The sequence below is a fragment of the Protopterus annectens genome, chromosome 6.part1, assembly GCF_019279795.1.
Source record: "Protopterus annectens isolate FY-2018-M chromosome 6.part1, PAN1.0, whole genome shotgun sequence".
NCBI classification, from domain to species: Eukaryota; Metazoa; Chordata; order Ceratodontiformes; family Protopteridae; genus Protopterus; species Protopterus annectens.
Genome location: NC_056738.1, coordinates 388660078 through 388677577, shown reverse-complemented (window position 1 = coordinate 388677577; position 17500 = coordinate 388660078). Strand labels below are relative to the sequence as shown.

Here is a 17500-nt window from a genome sequence, read left to right as displayed (position 1 = left end):
ATCCTCTCACCTCCTGCAGAATCTTAATATATGTGGCCATTTCTTCTTCCCTTGCCTCCTCTTTTCCCCCTATTTCCACTAGTTCTGTCTTCCACCTTTCCAATCTTATTAAAACCATAGTAGGGTGTCCCTATAAAGGCACCCAAAGAGTGAATAAACACAGTCTGGATATGCTGCGAGCCACTGGCTCTCAGCTCAGAGCAGGATCTTGTGGAAAACCTCAACAGCGCCACACAAGCTTACACCTGCACTACCTGATGAAATTAACATTCATGACTTTATGAACATTCAGACTTTACACAAATAACTATACTCGTTTCTTGTCAGTTCATGCAAGTTCAGATGCGCAAAAGTGCACAGGGTGTTCCATCACAAGGCTGAAGTTTGAAAATCACCACCACAACCTCATGCTTTGCTCATCGGCATACAAGAAAATTGATATGATTACAGATACATAAAGGGAATCAGCGAAAGTATGTGAATATGATTACCACTTAATCCCTTTAGCATCGTTGGAACTCTGCCTTTTTGTACCAAAGTGACAAGGTCATTTTTTTTTTTATTTTTAGCTACTTTTAAAAACAGGCAGACAGCAATGATTATTTGGTACCACCATTAAATCATCTACTCTATTAAGCTGACACACTCAAGTCTTGAACTCTATTGTTCTATTAGCAGGCAGCTGTGCAGATGCAGGGCCTTTGGCTAAGCCGGTTTCATCTGTGTTAGAGGGATGAGCCATGATCATCAAGGCCAGCATGTAGCCAACAGAATGAGGAGCAATTTTCCTCTACCTTTGGCAGCAGCTGGAAAATTAGAGAAGATGGCAAAATGTATAGTTTAGACGGTCTCCAAATGATGAGAAAAGTACTGGTCACTCATGTCTGGATGAAGGGAAAGACTGAAGCAAGATGGATAAAGGTGGTGATTCAAATGAGAAGCAAATGGATCCACTTCTAAAAGAATCTGTTTGGATTTTTCATCTGCAAGAGAAATTGAGATTTCTTGGCTTACAGTATCTACCAGAGTGTACAGTGGCACAGAATCTAAACAGGGTGAAGAGTTGTATTCATCCGCACTGTTTGCTCCTACATTTTAATACATAGTTTGCAGATAGAAACTAGTTCCTTCCTGTCCAATGGATACTTGTAAGCAGGTATTTTTTGTTTAATGTTCAAAAATATACAAACACTGAAAATAAGCAACACTGGAAAGTGCATCTCCTCTCATTTACTAGTTAAGTATTTTCAATTACAGTTGTGGACTTCATCAGATCACAAATCGAAACACTCAAATAACCAAAATTCAAAACCACACTCCAATGGACACCTCTACATCAATCATCTTAATATTAACTAATATAACCCTCAACCCCCTACACACATAACCCTTACCTACATCTTTACTAACATACACCACCATTTAGACATGCAAGGAACTCTGGAACAAAACTGTGCTGAGTTGCACGGCTAGGCTTGTAAAGATGCTGGTGGCTGTTAGCCTAATATAAACCTATGAACCATCAAAAGAAAATATAAATGGACTAATAACAGGCTTGTACAGAAATAGTGCAGCCAACAGAATGACCTCCACTCAGCTGGCACCTGTTTATGACATTAAAGCAATAGAGAATAAAGCTAGCCCAGAATAATGCTGGTATTAAACAAGCAAGCTGATGAGGACTGCCAGTCAACAGGATAATGGGAAAGGTAGGGGATAGATGACCAGTCAAAAAGGAAAATTCCAGTCCCCATATTGTACCTGGATGGCAGGACTGCAGCATCAACAAGCTGCATTTGGAGGAAGAACTAATCTGCATGTGATGCACCAACTTACTTTGGACCCTCATAGTGAGGGAACTTTTTCATACAAGTTGATAAGCCACAATCAATGTATTAAAATGATGATGGTAGCCATAAGTTCCAATTATTATGTAGCAAGCAGTAGTATCATACTGCAATCAAAAACAGCGCACAGAGCACAAATATGACATCAATGTTAAAAATAATCAAATTCAGGTAGATGCAATACTGAACGAAAATGGAACATAACTGCAAAAACACACACAGAACCAAGAAAGTGGCAAAGCCAGATCAACAAGATCTGCTCTGAAGACACTGTCAGATCTGCTGGCTGCCTCATATCCACACAGGCACGCACACACAGGCACGCACACACAGGCACACACTTTTACATTTTTTGGATGCTGACATACATAAAAGTGTGCTTTGCAAATATTAAGTAGCAAATGTCTTACTTTGCTACAATTTTAGATATTGCTTCCTATTATTCAAATAAAAACATTCCCGTGTATGTATTGCAAACACTTTTTAATATTTTTCTTCACTTCCTTCTGTATACTACTCCCTGTCTGAGCCTGAAATAGCACTACATGAATCAGTGATCTACCCTGGTAAACAAACATAATAAATAGAATCATACAGCACAACAATGCAGTAAGGGGTGTCTAACTGTTGACCTTGACACGCTTTGTTTATTATTAAACAAAAAGAGTAACAACAAAGGCTGGTATGACACCACAGTGCTCTGCTAACCCTCTGACTTGTCAAAACTGATTACTTATGAAACTGTTGAAGTACTACGACAAAGCATGCTCCACAGAATGATCGCTAGAAAAGAGACTAGGTGCCTGAAGAGATGTCCATGAACTTTACAGCAGTAGAGGCCTTTCAATTATACATCCCTAGAAGGCCACATAAACATAGGGCTCATGGTTCTCAGCTTCACGGGGAGTAGCATCATTGAACCCGGGCTCAATTCCTTCCAAAGCCTTCTCAACCATTATAAAGTGGTCTTGCATTAAAGCCTATCCAAAAATAGTGGAGAGCTAAATGAGAAGAAATACTCATCCCAAAGGCAGTGTTTAGACTCGGGTATAAAGTAAAGTAATATGATTTGTGTAGGTCAATGACTCCACCTTTCTCTGAAAATAGAAAGGGCTTCCATGCCCATCCTATTTTTAGACAAGAGAGAGTCACAAAACCTGAGGGCTTGGCCGTATCCCTTCATAACAAACGTTAGTAGCTCTGTGCATGGATCTTTTTAACATGATGCCTTAGATACCTGCCTAACCAAAGTTCTGACTATGAACACTATAACATTAGGTTTTCCAGCAGGTATCCACTTCCACTAAAACTTATTAGCCAAGATACAGGTATCTGTTCTCCCCAACATCCTTTGCCCAAACATCCTGACCCGTCAAGCTTGGCTATCACCAAACAAGAGTGATAAAAATGCAAGCAGTCTCCAAATCAGCAAAAAAGAGAAAGTTCAGAAAACATTTCTGCAGCAGAGGACAGTGAAGCATCATCCTGGATGTTTGTCCAATTTGGAAACATCCAGGATCTCTTGCCATTTGTACTATGATGGGAATCACAGCACCTATTTCCAGCTCTGCTTCCCCTCCCAAAGCAGACTGCTGAAACACTGGCATAAAAGGGATGAACAGAAGATATTACAAGAATTATTTTAGTGGAGTGAACAAGTGAAACTTAACTCTAGTAGGCATGGGAGAAAATAATGGTCTTTCTTAGTAAACCTGTCCTGGGTCCATCAGCTAGAGACACCTGCCCCTGTACAGCACCTAACACAGGCCAGACAGTTTACATTTATTTCTTTTTTATTTTACAAAGAGAGAGCTTTGTGTTTCTTTTCTTTAATTTTTCTTTACACAAATGTCTATAGTTTTAGATAAACATTACTGGCAAACAGAAAATATAGTAACAAGTAAAAGAAATGGTAATGTTTCAAGTGCTACAAAGACTATTTTGGGGTGTGTGTATGGGTAATGATCCAACCCCTTTGGTGTGGCCATAGAGTAAGAGGCCCTGGGGATTGGTCTTTTTTGCCCTTGATTATGCAGAGTGTATGAAAACTTTTGGTGCAAAAATAAGTATACTTTTAAATTAACAAATAATTCTTACAATGAATACAAAATCCGGCGCCAAAATAAGTACAGTTCTTTTAAATTGGCAAATAATTCTTACTATTAATACAAAATGCAATTACATAAATATCTTCAGGAACCAGTTCTTCCAGAAACAGTTGTGTGTAAATAAAGTCAAAATGTGCTTTTGTATGAGCTGCTTCATCAGGTCTGCTTAGAAAAAGAATGGCTTTATATAGTCGTTTTAGAAGGCTATCGGAAAGTCCAAGTGGAAAAGAAATGCTCAAGTGAAAGCGCATTTAAGTCCAACCCCCAAGGCCTCCTACCCCACAGATGCACCACAAGTGGTTGACTCCTTACCCACACATGCCCCCAAAAATCTGTAATAAATCTGAACTTTCAAACTGGTTCTATACATGGTGCTCATCTGCCTTCTCAAATAAAAGAACTATAAGAATACAAACTCCAGCGCCTTAAAAATTTTCAAAACTTTGAGATCTCTTCCAGCTACTTCTATCACCTCAGACCATATGCAAGGAGACCTTCCACTGCCAAATCCTTCAGAGTTTAGTCTGTGGAGCCCATATTTTGTTCCAAATGGGACCTATGGTTATTTGATGTTTATGCACTCACATATATTCATATATACACATACTATGTTTATATACACATACCCTTCCAACACCAATGTCGTACCACAGGGAAGAAATGCAGAAAAAACCTGAATACTGTACCAACGTGTAGCACCATACAATACATTACAGCAAAACTCACAACAGAACTTCTCTGCAGTGAAGATGCAGGGCGGTAGTGTCAGTGATGACTCATAGGTATGCTGTGTTCAACAAGTATATTAACCAATGAACTAACCTTTCTGAAAGGAAAAGAAAAAAAAAAGATACATGTACTCAGAAATGCCTCACGTTATCCCTGCAACAAAGACCCTGAAGACAATATCTACCAAAAAAGTAGGAAAAAAAAAAGACAATGCAGATTTTAAAAATGTAATATAGTAAATCAAAAATGTGGCAAATGAATTTCAGCAATGAGCATAGCTTTCATCCTTCCATCTCCAAAATGGAGAACACAGTTACAATGTGAAAAAAATGTGGAATACTTGGTACACACTAACAACCAACTTGGAAGCTCACTGAACAGTTACTAACAGTGTCTTTTATACTTATAAAAGCCTTTTTTGAGTAATTAACATTCATAGGTAGGTACTAGGCTTTTGTTCCTAGGGCCTATATAAGCCTAGCTAAAAAGGTATCCTGGCTTTTGCCACCCAAGAAAATTGTTTTCCTGTGCCCCTGTCAAGCAGGGGCACAGAAGTGATCACCAGGGTGAATTTCAATGTTGTTCTTCTTTCGGCTTTTCCCGGTTAGGGGTCGCCACACCGGAACTCCAGTCCCGCTAATGATTTGGCAGTAGATATTTTACGGGTGCCGAGGTGCCAGCTCGACACCCAACCTTCAACGAAGGCACGCCCATTCTACGCATGTCTTTCGAATGCCACTTGACCGCGGAGAGGACATGCAGACTCCACACAGAAGGTGCTCCCACCGAGAATCGAACGGGAGAACCTCTTGCTGTGAGGCAACAATGCTACCGCTGCACCACCGCGGCTACCCCAGGGTGAAAAAATGAATTAGTGGTAGACCCTTTCAATGTGGAACATGGAGTTTAAGACCCAAAATGAAGAGCGTTCCTTGAAATGAGGTATGGGAGAGAACACAGCTACAGAATATCATATGGGTGACTGTCTGATGTAACACAGTAACTCAAGGTTTGGTTACTGCAGTTTACAAGATGACACTGCAGCTCAACAAAATATATAGAAAGGATGCAAGGATTCTGGGGTGTATAAGTGGAAAGAAAGCACAATCCCACTATAGTACTCAATTAAGAATTAACTCAACGCCGAGAACTACCTTAATTTTCCATTAGGGCTGGGAATGTTTGAATTACTGAAATAATTAAGCAGGAGAAAAAAAATGAACAAACATTACAAAAATACAGATAATTTAAAGGAGTATACAAAGGCAGCATCTCCTAAATGGGAAACCAAGGTATGGCATTCTGTGACTTCAGAGAATAGCAAACTTAAGAGAAAATGCAGGATACTGCACCCATATAACAAACTTATGAGCAAAGTTCAAAGAGAAGTTGGCTACTTTGATGTGGCTGAGCAGCTGCATGATCTAGTTTCCAAGAAAATAACTAAAGCACTTTATTACTCTGTCTCCCCACTCCAGAAGCAAGTGGGCAAAACCATTAAAGTGATTCTGTGCTTCAGATGTGTAAAACCAACATGGGGCAGCTAATGAATACCAATGGACACCAAATTCTCTACATATATCACTGCATAAATCCCCAAAATGATAGAACTTAAGTACAAGCTTTCATTTCCTGCAGAACCCCCATGATGGATCTAAGACTTCTTAAGTGACAAAACAAAGTTATGTTCTTACCATAACGTTCCATCCGAGTTATTGCTTCATTTGTCTTCAACCTGTGGGTTTTTGGATCAGAGATCGGATCCGACTCAACCGTATACTCCAGCCTTGGAGCTGAAAACTGAGCTCCTCCTATCCTATCCTATTCACAACACCCCACTTTCCTCCCAACCCTGAGATCTCGTTTGCTGCTGATAAGACAAAAAATGAAGTTATGTACCTACCATAACGTTCCATGTTTGTTGTCCGTCATCTCGCCTTCCTTCTTGCAGGCTGGGGTTTGGAGCCGATCCTTGGCTCCGACTCAGCCGATTTACTATAGCCAGAGAGCTTTTACTGGCTCGAGGCTACCCCTTATCCCGACATGCCTAGCGGTAGCTACCCAGATCTCTCTTGTAATAGCCCACACTAGACATGCATAGTAAAAAGCAACTCTGACTAAGCTCTTATACATTTAAGGTTAAGAAGGAAAGAAAAAACAATGCATGGTTAACTAACCTGGTATGTCAGCAGGAAATTCAGCCAGTGTAACCAATAAAGGAACTCCTCTCGATCGATCCTCTAGGAAGGGGAAAGGAGGGGGGATGCAAGAAGGAAGGCGAGATGAAGGACAACAAACATGGAATGTTATGGTAGGTACATAACTTCTTTATATGTTGTCTCACCTCGCCTTTGTTCTTGCTGGTTGGGACTGCGTCCCCAGCACCTGGTTCTTGGGTGGTTCACCGGAACAAATTCTTCAGGACCGTGGAATCAAATGCCTATTCCGGGAGACCACATCCACTTTGTAATGAGTGATAAAGGTAGGAGTACTTGCCCATGTTGCTGCTGCACAGATTGAATCTAAAGGCAATTTAGCTTGGAAGGCAACAGAGGTGGCTAAGGCCCTGGTTGAATGTCCTCTGGGCCTTCCTGGAAGCGTCTTTTTACACAAATCATATGAATAACTGATTGTGTCAGACAGCCATTTTGATAAGGTCACTTTTGAAACTGGATAACCTTGTTTATTGTCAGCAAAGGATACAAACAATTGGGTCTGATTTTCTGAGGTCTTTGGTCCTGTGTAAATAACAATGTAATTGTCTACGGACATCCAACTGGTGAGTCTATACTCTGCCTTGTTGCCATAACTGGGGAAGTACACAGGAAGCTCAATGGACTGATTTAAGTTATACTCTGAACATACCTTTGGCAAGAAGGAAGGATTGGTCCTAAGAGAGACTATCTTTGTGAAAAATTAGATACGACGGGCAAATAGAAAGAAGCATACAACTCAGAAACCTGTCTAGCTGAGGTTATATCAGCCAATAAGATGGTTTTCCAAGACAGAAATTTCAGGGAACAAGATGCTGCTGGTTCAAAAGGTGGCAGAACCATACAAGCTAAAACCAAGTTTAGGTCCTCTTACCGGGGCAGTAAAAGTGTTGTACCTTGTAAGAATGCTCTGCACAGCTTATGGGACATGATGTTAGAACCCAAGTCTCCTACATGATAATTAGATATGGCAGCAAGTTGGACCCCAATAGTAGCCACAGCTGCCTCTTTTTTGAAGGTTTCGGACAGAAAGTCAAGACTCTTGTGAACAAGAGCAGTGAAAGGATCAATGTCATTACTCTTCACCCAATAAGAAAACCTCTTCCATTTGCAAGTGTAAATCTTCCTGGTAGTGGGCTTGTGGGAGGACATGAGGATGTGTTGTACAGCAGGGGAAATGTTTGGAAGCCTGGCTAAGACTGGAAGTGGAGGAACCAAGCAGTCAGCTTGAGAGTTTGGAGGGATGAATGAAGCCCGCCTGACTGATGCATCAGGAGGTCTGGAACTAGGTCCAGTATCCAGGACTCCAGTTGAATATGATGAGGAAGAAATGGCAACCATATCGGACAAGGCCAGTAAGGAGCAATGAGGATGAGTTCGCAACCCAGCGACTTTGCTTTCTGAAGTACCTTTGGAATTAGAGGGAAAGGTATATAGTAGTCGCGGAGGCCAATCGTGAACAAGTGCATCCCTAGAGGACTGTCCCGGAGGGAGAACTAGGGGGAAGTAGCTGCTGCATTTGTTGTTTAGGTGAGTGGCAAAAAGACTGCAGCATGGCTGGCCCCATTTGCGGAAAATCAAGTCCGCAACTTCTTGCTTCAGGGACCACTCACGAGGCATAAGGATAGCCCTGCTGTGCCTGTCCACTATCACGCTGGATTTTCTGGGAATATGCGTCACAATCAGAAAACGTTGGGAAGACTTCGCCCACTGCCATACTCGTAGTGCCTCCCGACACAAGTGGTAAGATCTGGTTCTGCCCTACTTGTTGATTTACCATACCATTGACATATTCTCTGTCTGAATTACAATGGTCCAGGTAGGTAGAGAGTCTTGAAGTGCTTACAGTGCCAGAAGCACCGCTCTCATCTCTAGAACACTGATGTGCAAATTGTACTCGTGAGGTTGCCACATTCCTTGGACAGTGTCCCAGATAATGCCCCCCCCCTATCTGGGAAACAAACGTGGTCACTGTGGCTACAAGGATGGGGGTCTAGAAAGGGTCTGCCCAGAGTCACTTGTGGGGAGACAAGCCACCATACTAGGTCTTTTTTGCAAGATTACATAATCAAGATCATGTGTGACAGTGGCAAATCCTCGAAAGACCACCGAGTGAAAAGAAGCCACTGCAAAATCTGCATGTGGAAGCTTGCCAAAGGAACTAGTGTAACTGCAGCAGCCATTGAACCCAAGACTTGTAAAACGTCTCTTGCTTGAACTCTCATCTTTTTTATGAGGAACAAAATTTGCTGACGAATGGTTGACACCCTGTCTTGAGGGAGTTTTGCTATCATGCATCTTGTATCCAAGTCTGCCCCTATAAAGGTAATAGACTGACAAGGCAACAAGGCAGACTTTTCGTAGTTTATGGTGATGCCTAACTGGGAACAAGTTTGGATTGTGTAGTCCCGTGCTTTGATCAGTTGATGCTCAGTGGTAGCAGTGAGGAGCCAGTAGTCTAGATATGGAAGCACCTGGAATTCTAGACACCTCATGTGAGCCGTGACCACTGCCATACACTTGGTGAACACCTTGGGGGCTGTGGTGAGACCAAAGGGAAGGGCTCTGAACTGACAATGACTGGCTCCCAGCCAGAAGCGTAGGAATCTCCTGGATTGCCTGTACAATTTTATGTGGTAGTACGCGTCCTGGAGATCTATGGAGCACATCCAACTGTCCGGACCCAAGAAGGAAAGAATGGACTATAGTGTTACTATCTGGAACTTCGTCTTTTTTACCGATTGATTTAGCTTGCCGAGATCCAAAATGGGTCTCCAGTCCCCTGTCTTTTTTGGAACTAAAAAGAACCTTGAGTAAGTTCCGGATCCAATTTAGTCTGCGGGAACTTCCTGGATGGCTCTTTTCTAACAATCTTTGAACCTCTAGGATTGCGTGATCCTGAAGACTGGATGGAACATCTTCTGGGGTGGGGGGACTGAGAAAAAGGAATTTTGTAAACCCTCGATATTATCAACAGTACTCATGATTCTCTCGTGATAAGACTGCCAAGCTGCTGGATACAATGATACTCTGCTCCCGACTGCCTCCAGAGATGGACAGCCGGGCCCTCCTTCAGGAGTGCTAGAAGGGCCTAGCAGAGAAAGTATCTCTGTCACCCTGCTGTTGCAGACCCCCTCTGCCACGTGGGGGGGAGGTCTTCTGTTTTTTTTCCCCCCTCTGCCCCGGGGGAAAAATCTCCATGTGTGTCAGGTGAAGCCCCCTGGGATTTTCAGAACCACATCTTTCCACTCTTCTGACCTTTAGGAAAGGGTCTAGATGGAGTGGAAAAATGGACTTCTATGGCAGAGACAGTCTTGCCATCCTGTTCAATCCTGGTGAGAGTCTCTTTTACCTGAGGCCCGAACAAGATGAGCCATCGATGAGGGTGTTGGTAAATGAAGACTTAAAAGGTTCCACAATCTGACAAAGGCACATCCAGGAGTGTCTCCGCAAAGTTACTCCGGTACCTGCTGCCCTACTGGCTTCATCTGCCGCATAAGAAATGAGCCTCATGGAGGAGCTAACCACGGAAGTCAAGGTCGCAAGCTGGGAAGCTGCCCTGTTCGCAACCCCCTCAGCTGTAGCATATTGCAGGGTATCTTCTAGCTCCTTCAGGAGATTCCTCTGAAGTTGCGTGAAATTAAAGTAATTCAGTGACCTGAGAGTAAAGGTTGCTGAAGAAAACATACGCTTCCCATACCTGTCCATCATACAAGACACTCTGTCCTGCAGATGGACAGATGAAAGTTTCCGCAAGTTCCTTCTTAGTGGCTGCAGCCACCACCATGGCATCAACAGGGAGCCGTTTGGAAAGGAAAGACATTATCCTCGGGAGCAGTAATAAATTTATTTGGTCTCCTAAGACCTGGTCCCATGCTCTCTGGAGCGCTCCACGCCTTTCGACTCACTATAGACACAAGTGGGTCGAAAGGCGGAGAAACCCAAGAGGTTAAGAGTCAAGAACCAAATGCATCCAGGTAGACAGACTCATCCGCAGAAGGGACTTGAGACTTCCAGCCACCCATCTAAGGATTTCCAAGATGTCTGAAAAGGAGACATCCTCAGAGGGGGACCCTTCCGATTCATCCAAGTCTGTATCTGAAGTGATGGAATCCGGGGAGTCTAGATACTTCATCTTGCATTTCGTCTTCTGAGGGACCTCCTCCAAATGTTCGGTCGGGGGGAGGTTTCAGAAGAGGTGGGGTCACCCAGTGGGGCATCCTGGGGCACAGGTTCCCTACACTTGGAGGCAGAGGAGGGTCAAAGGCAGGCACAGGCACCAAGGGAGAAGGAGCCAATGGAGCTGAGGGTGGAGCTGTCTCAGGAGACAGCATGCTCCACATCACCTCGAAGGCGCCACGGTCCCAAGTTGAAGGAGCCGCTGGCTCCGAAGAGCCCAGAGATCTCCTGCAAACCAGGAGCGATGGCTCCGAAGCCAATGTGGGAGCTGAGCTCACCTGTGCTGAAGCTCCGAGAGGGAGAGTGGCTTTGGACAGGGGTCCGATGCCACTTCCCCCCTCGGAACTGGCGAGAGAGCTTCAGCGCCCAGATCCCTCGATGGACTAAGACATCGAGGAGATCGGAGCGGTTGTCAGAACTGATGAAGAAACCGGAGCCGACGGTTCCACCACCACAGCCTCCATGCACTGCCGCTCCCAGCTCAAGAGATTCAGAGGAACGACCGGTGGAGAAGCTGGATGGGCCGAAGAAGCCAATTCCTTATGGGCTGGGCTCGAAAGTTATTTAGCAAGTGCCTGTGACTTGAGGAGCCTGCTGACCACTCTCTCCACGTTATGATCCGAAAGCCTGGAGGAACAAGAGGAGTGTGAAAAGGACTGGTGACTGCCCGCTCCAGGTTGCAGCGGAAGAGATTGTGGAGCACAGTGTGCCGGCTCCAAAGAAGGACACCTTGATCTTATATGGGTCCGGACGGGCTCCGAGGATACAGATGGAGCCACTGGGGACTTAGCTTTGTCAGAGCCAATGCTGGGAGCCGACAAAGCCGAAGGCTTTTCAGTGGATTCCGTCTGTTCCGAACTCGGAAACGATGGCTTGGTGTGTTTCTCGGACACTTTAGCTGGCTGAGGACTCAGACAAAGAATCTTGAGGGTTCTTCAGAAGGCCACGCAAAATTTCTTCTCTCCTGCAGGATTCTGGAACTGAAAGCGTGACAGATCAAGCAAAAGTCCTGCAGGTGAACAGCCCCTAAACAATATACACAACTCATGTGCCCATCTGTAAGGGACATTTTCTGGCAACACGAGTCGCATTTTTAAACCCAGAGGGTTTAGACTCTTTAGACATGGTAATACTTGACAAAAAAATTTTCACAGTACTGGAAACAAAGCTATAAGCTAACAGCAAACAACAATTAAACTACAACCAGGCTGCAACAGGTAGGAAGAATTTTTTTTTTTTTTGAAGGGAAGGAGAGTACAGTAAAAGGGGGAGAGCCTCTAACTTAAATGGCTATCCCAGAAAGGGTGGGGAAAAAAGAAGAACCCTCTAATTTAAACGTGCTCGAAGGGGAAAGCAAGGTCGGAGGAGAAAACGACGGCTAAAAACACCAACAACAAACAGAGAAAGGGGTCGATAGAGTTTATACTATCCACGTTAGTCTAACGAGTCAATACAACCACAAACACTTTTAGAACGGAAATGATAAATTGAAAAAAAGCACAAAGTACTTAGCCTGAGTCATTAGTCACAATCTCGACGTGGCAAATGAGATCTGGGTAGCTACTGCTAGGCATGCTGGGATAAGAGGTAGCCTCGAGCTAGTAAAAGCTCCCGAGCTATAGTAAATCGGCCAAGTCAGAGCAGAGGATCGACTCCAAACCCCAACCAACAAGAACAAAGGCGAGATGGGACAACATAACAACATTCCTTAAGCACAATCAAGCATCAGACACATTATAAAGAAAGTACATCAGAGGCTTGAGTGTTACTGGAAGTGGGAGAAAACCCGGTGTATCTCTGCCAAGTCCTCTCGGAACCCGAGGAAGGAGGAGGGGAACTGAAGAAAAATGAAGCAACAACTCAAATGGAATGTTATGGTAAGAGCATAACTTTAAAGTTGTTCTCTTCCATTTTGTCTTCAACCTGTGGGACAGAGTTCCCAGCTACATAACCCTCGGGTAACCCTAATGGAAGGATATTCCAGAGCATGGCAAAGCCAAAGTAGGCCCTGCCCCTGGAGCAGACATCCAATTTGTAATGGGATATGAAGGTATGAGAGGAAGACTAAGTAGCTTCTGAACAAATGTCATCGATTGCAGCCTTTTTGTCCACTTGCCAGAGGTGGAAAACAGACCTAGTGGAATGGGCCTTAATTTGAGTTGGAACAGGAATGCCTTTATTTGAATACACCAGTGCAATACACTTTGAAATTCAACTAGCTAAAGTCACATTAGTGATTGGTCTTCCCCTATCTAGAGTTAGCAAATGCGACAAAAAAAGTTGGTCTGATTTTCTGATGTTTTTTGTCCTATCCGTAAATAACGTAGATGTCTGTGTACATCAATTAGATGAAATTTGTACACTCCCTTGTTTTGGAAATTAGGGAAAAAGACTGGGAGATTAATAACTTGGTTAATGTTAGCCTCTGAATCAACCTTGGGCATAAAGACAGGATTAGTGTGAAGAGTCTCTGTCCTTGTGGAAGATAAGAAGGCTTAATTGGACAAGGCTTGTAGCTCGAAAACCCTCTTGGCAGAGGTGATGGCCACAAAGAAGACATTCTTCCAAGACAAAAACTAATTCAACTGTGGCAGCTAGTTTAAAAGGGGCAGAAACTAGGGCTTGTAACACTAAAGTGAGGTCCTTGACTGGAGTCTGAAGTGGAAAAGTGCCCCTTAAAAATGCTTTACATATCTTTGTGGATGCTAAAGAAGTAGAATCTTCACCAATATGGAAATCAGAGATTGCTGCTAGCTGTACCTTGCCTGTAGAAAAGCTAGCTCCACCATAAAAAAATGTGAGCTAAGAAATCCAGAATAGCAGGAATAGAATCCGTAAAAGTGTCTAACTGGTGCAGCTGCACCCATATAGAAAATCTCTTCCATTTGCTAGAGTAAATTTTCCTTGTAGAGACCTTATGAGCTGCAATCAAAATCTTCTGAACAGGAAAGGACTGACCGGGAATTCTAGCCATCAAACAAAGTGGGGCATACATGTGGATGTGGGTAGCCTGAAGGATAGGGCAGAAGATCCAGAATGGGATCAAGAGTCCAAGGAGGACATACGTGATGAGACCACAGGAAGGGCAACCAAACTTGTCAAGGCCAGAAAGAGGCAATGAGGATGACTTTGCACTTTGGGTATCGGGGGAAGAGCAGGGTAGGCATAAAGTAGACTGGGGAGCCAAGCATGGATTAGAGCATCTCTGGGGGATTCCCCCAGAGGGGGATGATGGCAAAGTACTCACTGTACTTGGTGTTGGAGGGGGGAGGTGAAGAGATAGCAGCAAAGTTGTCCCCATTTCTGAAAGATTGCGTTTGCCACTGATGGATTGAGAGACCACTTGTGAGGCATCAGAATGCTTCTGATAAGCTTGTCTGTCAAAATGTTTGACTTTCCTGGAATGTGCATTACCACTAGAAAGCAGTTGGAAGAGATAACCCATTCCCACAATTTCATGGCTTCTCAGCAAAGGGGATAAGACTTGATTCCTCCCTGCCTGCTTATGTACCAGACAACAGACATATTGTCTGTCTGGATGGCAACTGTCCCAGTGGAAAGAGACATGAACCACTTGTAATGCTATAAGCACCGCTCTCATCTCCAGGACATTTATTTGCAAGTTGGTCTCCACAGGAACCAGGTGCCTTGGAACATCCGACCCAGCCAATACCCCCGAGAGGCATCCATGCTCACCATGGCCTTGGGAGAAAGGGGAATGAAAGGTCATCCTATATAAAGATCCTGAGATCGAAGCCACCATAGGAGGGACTCCTTGCAGACTCTACACAGTTTTATGGGATAATCTGTGGGCAGTTCGAGAAAAGACCATTGCACCGCTAGGGTCCACTGAAGTATCCTCCTATGAAGGTGGGCCATTGGTAGAGGAGTTATAGTAGCTGCCATCGATCCCAATCTTCTGAGAACAAGAAAAGCAGGGGGAGGATGTTCTGAGAACAAGAAAAGCAAGGGGAGGATGGTCGGAAAGCATCTGAAGTACATGGAGTTGAAGGGACTGAATCCTATCGGAGGGAAGGAAGGCCATTCATTGTGCTGTGTCTACTCGGGCTCCTATGAAGTAGATGACCTGGACCGGATCCATTTTGGACTTTGAAAGACTGATAGTTATGTCCAAAGACAAGGCTAGGTGAAGGAAAAAAACCCTGGCCTGAAGTCGAAGCTTGGTGAGAGCAGTGAGGAGCCAATCATTCAAATAAGGAAAAGAATCAGAGCAGTTTCAAGTGAGGTGCAAATACCATCATCACTTTGGTAAACACCCTGGGGGCTGTGGTGAATCCATAGGGAAGTACCCTGAACTGGAAGCAAATGTCTCCCAGCCGGAAGCGGAGGAACCTTCTACAGCATCTGTCCATTCTGATGTATTAATATGCATCCTAAAGGTCTACTGAGTACATCCAATCGTCCTTCTGCAGAAAAGGCAGAATGGACTGTATTGTGACCATCCAGAACTTTGTTTGGCAACAGACTTGTTTAATGAAGTGAGATCCAGAATTGGTCTGAAGTCCCCCATCTTGTCACCAAAAAAAACTTGTCTTGGGGGACGGTTTGATGACTTATTTTTGCCAGCAGCTTTGCTATTTCCAGGGCTGCTGCCTCCCTTTGTTTGGGTGGCACATCTGGAAGGTTTAGTCTCAGACTTGGGGATTTGAAAAATGGAATGGTGTAACCTCTGGGTATTATTTTTAACACCCAATGATCAGCAGTGATGACTACCCAGGCTGTTGGGTGTAAGGAAAGATGTCCCCTAACCACCTCTATAGTACAGTGGTCGGGCAATCCTTCAGGACTGCTGAAAAGGCCTGTCCGAGAACATATCTAGAAAACCCTAAAATTTCCTGACACCCCCTGCCACAGGGGAGGTGCGTGCCATTGGAATCATTTCCTTCTCTACCTGTGAGGAAAAGTCTCCCTGTAAGTTCTGGAAAAAACAGACTTTCGAAACCATAGCTTCTTACCACCATGCTGATTTCTGGTGTAGGATCTTTGTGGGGTAAAAAAGCATATTCTGACAGCAGACAAGGTCTTCCTGTCTTTCTCGCTGTGGAGTGTGCGTCTCTAACCATGGGGCCAAAAAGATGATCCTTCAAAAGACGCACCGATGAAGGAGGCTTTGAAGGGTTCCGAGAATTCACACAGCCGCATCCAGGTGTGATGCCAAATGGCAATGCCTGAACCAGCTGCTTTAAGGTGCCTTCTGCCGCATGCGAAAGTAGCTTCATGGATGTGTTGGAGATAGAACAGAGGGTGGCCATTCTGGAGAAAAGATCTTCTTGTCCTCTTCAGACATGGAACCCAGAGCAAAATCAGAGAGTTCCTTAGTGAGGTCTCTCTGAAGTCTGAACATCTGTGCCAGATAATTCAGCGTGTGCAGAGAAAAGGTCACTAAAGAGTAGACCTGCTTATTGAATCTGTCCATTGCCCTTGACTCCAAGGGGATGGACTGAAGGGCTCTCCTGGACCAGCTCTTTTTTGTGGCTGCTGCGATAACCATCACATCGATCAGGATCCCCTTAGTCCAGTGGGATCTGTCCAGGGGTGCACTAAGTACCTTATCAGGGTGTTTAGGAATTGGGTCTGTCTGGTTTCTTCTAAGCCCTGCAGGATATCAAGTCAATCAGGGGGTCTGCAGGAGGGGAAACCCAGGATGTAGATGGACCTGTTCCAAACACTTGCGGGAACATGGACTCAAGAGTTATGTTTGTGGGTAGACCACCCACTTTTTTGTCAAAGAATTTCCATGTCTCCAAAAGAGACATCCTCAGATGGGGATCTGGGGGACCCCTCCTCTTCATCCAAGTCAGTGTCTTCTGTCAGGGATTTCGAGGGGGAATCAAGTGCCTCCTTCTGCATTTGTGTTTCATGTGCATCTCCTTGAAGGGATGCTCAGGGGAGGTATCGGAAGACTCTGGGTGTTCCTGATGAGAAGACACCTGAAGACTGCTTGGAACAGGCTGTCCCGAAGGAGACAGGGATCCAGCGTGGCCAATTCAGAAGGAAGGGGGGGGGGGTCGGGTCCAAAGGAAGGAGAGTCAAGAACCCTCTAAACTACTTAGAAAGCCAAGCTAGAATCCAAGGGCAACTCAGTCCAGGCCAAAGTCACCGACGTTAAAGCCCGACAAACCACGGCTGCCCCCAGCACTGAAGGTGGAGTCTGAGCCGAACTGTCAAGAGCAGAGGTGCCAAGGGGGGAGGGACAGCTCTGAAAGCCTGGTAGCCAATCCCTCAAACTCGATGCAGAAGCTATGGCTCCGAGAGTCTGTACAGCCCTATGAAAGTGGGACCGAACTACTCAAGGTGACAGCTGGTAAAGTGCAGGTACCCATCAGCCCTGATGTCTCGAAAATTATTATAATACACACCAAAAACACTGAAATTTCCCCAGAGGAAGTTCAGAGGCAGAACC

At 44.5% G+C, this 17500-nt stretch overlaps 1 protein-coding gene across 1 annotated transcript in view; it reads right to left on the bottom strand.

The window, feature by feature from the left end:
- LOC122805296 (centromere protein F-like) overlaps window positions 1-17500 on the bottom strand; it is a 566537-nt gene that overhangs the window by 406509 nt on the left and 142528 nt on the right. The gene's annotated exons all lie outside the window — the stretch shown is intronic.